The sequence below is a fragment of the Octopus bimaculoides genome, chromosome 2 (assembly GCF_001194135.2).
Source record: "Octopus bimaculoides isolate UCB-OBI-ISO-001 chromosome 2, ASM119413v2, whole genome shotgun sequence".
Classification (NCBI taxonomy): domain Eukaryota; kingdom Metazoa; phylum Mollusca; class Cephalopoda; order Octopoda; family Octopodidae; genus Octopus; species Octopus bimaculoides.
Genome location: NC_068982.1, coordinates 49,452,401 through 49,455,973, shown reverse-complemented (window position 1 = coordinate 49,455,973; position 3,573 = coordinate 49,452,401).

Genomic DNA, 3,573 nt, shown 5'->3' with positions numbered 1-3,573 from the left:
AGTAGTCTAAAAAGATTAAAAACTCAGTAAGAATGGAAGCTTAGCACCCAATAGTTTTTAGCTTTGAAAATGTATACATATATGTGTATATATATATATATATATATATATATATATATATATATATATATAAATGTATAATTGAAGGCATAGCTCAAATTTCATAATGGTCGGAATACGTTGATAGGAGATATTTTAATAGTGTTTAAATAGTCTTCATATCTTTTGTTATTACAATTGTACTTAATTCTGACACAAAGCTTTTCCCAGGTGTTTATGCTTGAATGCAAAAAACATATGTATTCATGGATACAAAACCACCTATGTATCTGTATATGTTTGTGTGTACTCAGCTGATATAAATTGTTATGTATAACATGGTGACAAGCAGAAAGGATTTAATTTCTTTCTTTCACATTTTACTGGTTCCAGTCAAAGAATTGTACAAATTTTGTTTATTTTGACTTTTTATCTCTCATATCCAGCTTTCTTAAGATATGCATTAATGCATGGTATTTATATATTTTAGCATTCCCTTCCATTTATTTGCATCTTTACTATTGCTAACATTGTGAATTTTGAAGTTTGAATGCTGTAATAGTAAAGTGATATTCTAAAACAGTGATTCTCAACTTTTTTTTTTTTTATCTATGGACCCCTTTGATTACTGTTTTATTCTGGTGGACCCCCATAACCATTCAGTGTTTAAAAGCTAGTTTTATAGATCTTCTCTCAACATTTCTATTTTGTTTTTCACACATTCATTTGTGTAGGTTTGCAACAGAATTCTCGGAGAGAACATGTTTCAGTTGCCAGAAACATGTTGAACTAGGTAAAACATTAAAGAAAGAAACCTAGCTGTTTCTTGCAATAAATACATGCAAAGCAAAATTTTTTTCATGGACCCTTAAAATACTACTATGGATCCTCAGTTTATTATTTTGCTTTCATGGACCTCCAAAAATCTTATATGGACTTCAGATGAGAATCTCTGTTCTAAATGAATTACCCTTTTTGCTATCAACACTGCTCCATGTTGAAACCACGTTTTTGTTCCATTCATATGGTACAGACATGGTTGTGTGATAAAGATGTTTGCTTTGCAACTATGCGGTCCTCAGTTCAATTCAACTCTGTGGGACCTTGTATAAGTGTCTTTAATGTAGCCTTGGTCTGTCCAGTGCTGCAGCTACTATTATCAACAATTATAGTCTATTATGTTTGACCATCTATAATGTTTTTAATACTTAGTAAATTGCTCAGTAAATATATAGATTGTAAAATGAACAATGATGTTAAGAGAACTAAACTAGTCCAATATTATCTCACTGAGTATTACTGTTCAAAAACAATGATCCTTGCCTCAGTCTGATACACACACACGCACATGTGCACACACACGCACATGTGCACACACACGCACATGTGCACACACACGAAGTTAGTTATTGACAAAAGAGCAGATGAGGGCACATCATCAATAAATACACAGACTGTGAAAAAAGGATTCTGATGAACCAAATGATTGATCAAACAAAATTGATTAGTTAATTAGTTAACTAGTGAAGTGATAACAATAAAAGTAGTAAAAATGAATCCAGATTACTGCATTTTGATATATGATTTCACATTAAGAATCTTGCAAAACAAATACATACATACACACACACACACACACACACACACACACACACATATATATATATATGTATGTATGGGTAGAGATAGATACCATTGTTGGGTAATGATCCAGGCAAAAAGTAATCAATACAAGCACAGAATGTAGTGGTTTATTAACCCTTTAGTATTTAAACCAGCCATATCCAACCCAAATATTCTCTCTCTTTTACTTACAAACCATCTAGTTCAGATCTCTAACACTTGCCTACAATGTTATTCTAAGGGAAAACAGTCTCATCATAGGAATCTCGAAACTACAAAATAATGCCTGATTAATTAAAAACGATGTGAATAAATGAGCCTTATATTTGGCAGCGGGATCTGAATGCTAAAGGGTTAAAGCCAGTCCAATGGGTGTTACTCAGGAAATTTCCTTAGTGGGAAACCACTTCTTCAGACACATCCAAACTGCCCACAAAACATGCTTCATTAACTTGGTGGCAGCAATTCCATGGGAAAAGGTGTTATAGTTATTGTTCTTGAGTCATTTCAGCCATACTACCAATATAAACATGTTTTCAATGTATGGCTGTTATTATCGTGATGAAGCATGTCTCTTCACCACTTTTGACTTATTTGATGAAGCGGCTGCGCACCATGAGAACTCCTGAGTAACACACCATTGGACTAGCCTTCTTCAAAGAGAGAAGGTTCACATCCTCCATGTATTTCCCAGCGTGTTTCAAGTCAGTGTCTGCAACCCCGTTGTTCTCAAATTCTTTAACACCAATTGCAATCAGATTCCTTCACAGCACCCTATCTGATGCAAAATCTTCTCTGGTGTGAGTATCAATATTGATCTTTTTAAGTATGTTTTAAGATTGTCACTGAAATGCTTGTATGATTTGCACTGGGGACATTTTTCTTAACTCAGATCACTATACAACACCTGATTTGGCTTGTGAGTATCCTCTAAACAGATCTCCAGTTTGGAGATAACTTTCTCCCTTCCTCCTACAAGTCGTAATAAGCAAAGGGTCATAGGTATCATGCTTCACTCTTTGACTGTGTGCCACAAAATGTCTAATATTTTGATACTAGTTTTAACCTACACAAGGTCAGTAATTTTAGCAGGAAGGATTCAGTTGATCACACCAGCTTCAGTACTCGGTAGGTAGTTATTTTATTGACCCTAAAAGGATGAAAGGCAGGTTGACCTCAGAGAAATTTGAACTCAGAATTTAATTAGGCAGAAGAAATACTGTTTTGCTTTTTGTCCAATGCACCAACAATGTTTTCAGCTTACTGCCCTTTTTAACCTAAGTAATAAGGATCATATGATTCTGGTAAGAATCTGACTTTAAGGAATCAATATACATATTGCACTCCTTAACTGTGGGGTAAAAAAGATGTCTATTGTTTTGAGATTAGTTTTAATCTACTTAACCAGAAAAATACAAATCTGATAAGGATCTGAGCTGAGGAAGTTAATATGTAATGCACTATTTAGAAAAAGGCAGGATCACATATTTCATGAGACACTCACACAAACACAATGTCAAACCTCCTTATTCCTTATCTAATATTCAGGCACATACATTTTCTCTTGCATTCTCTATTTTTCCTTATTTTGTTTAGTTTTCTAAGCAGAATTATATTTTAATAACTTCATGCTTTCCCAGTGAAGAAGAAATATATAAGGAATATACACTTGTCCAGAAGCTCTTCTTTCTTTTCAGATAGTTTATATATATAAAGTAACTTGTGTGTGGCAAGAAGCTTGCTTCCAAGCCACATGGTTCTGGGTTCAGTCCCACTGTGTGGCAACTTGGGCAAGTGTCTTCTACCATAGCCTCAGACAAACCAAAGCCCTTGTGAGTGAATTTGGTAGACAGAGACTGAAAGAAGCCTGTCATGTATATATATATATATATATATATATATATATATATA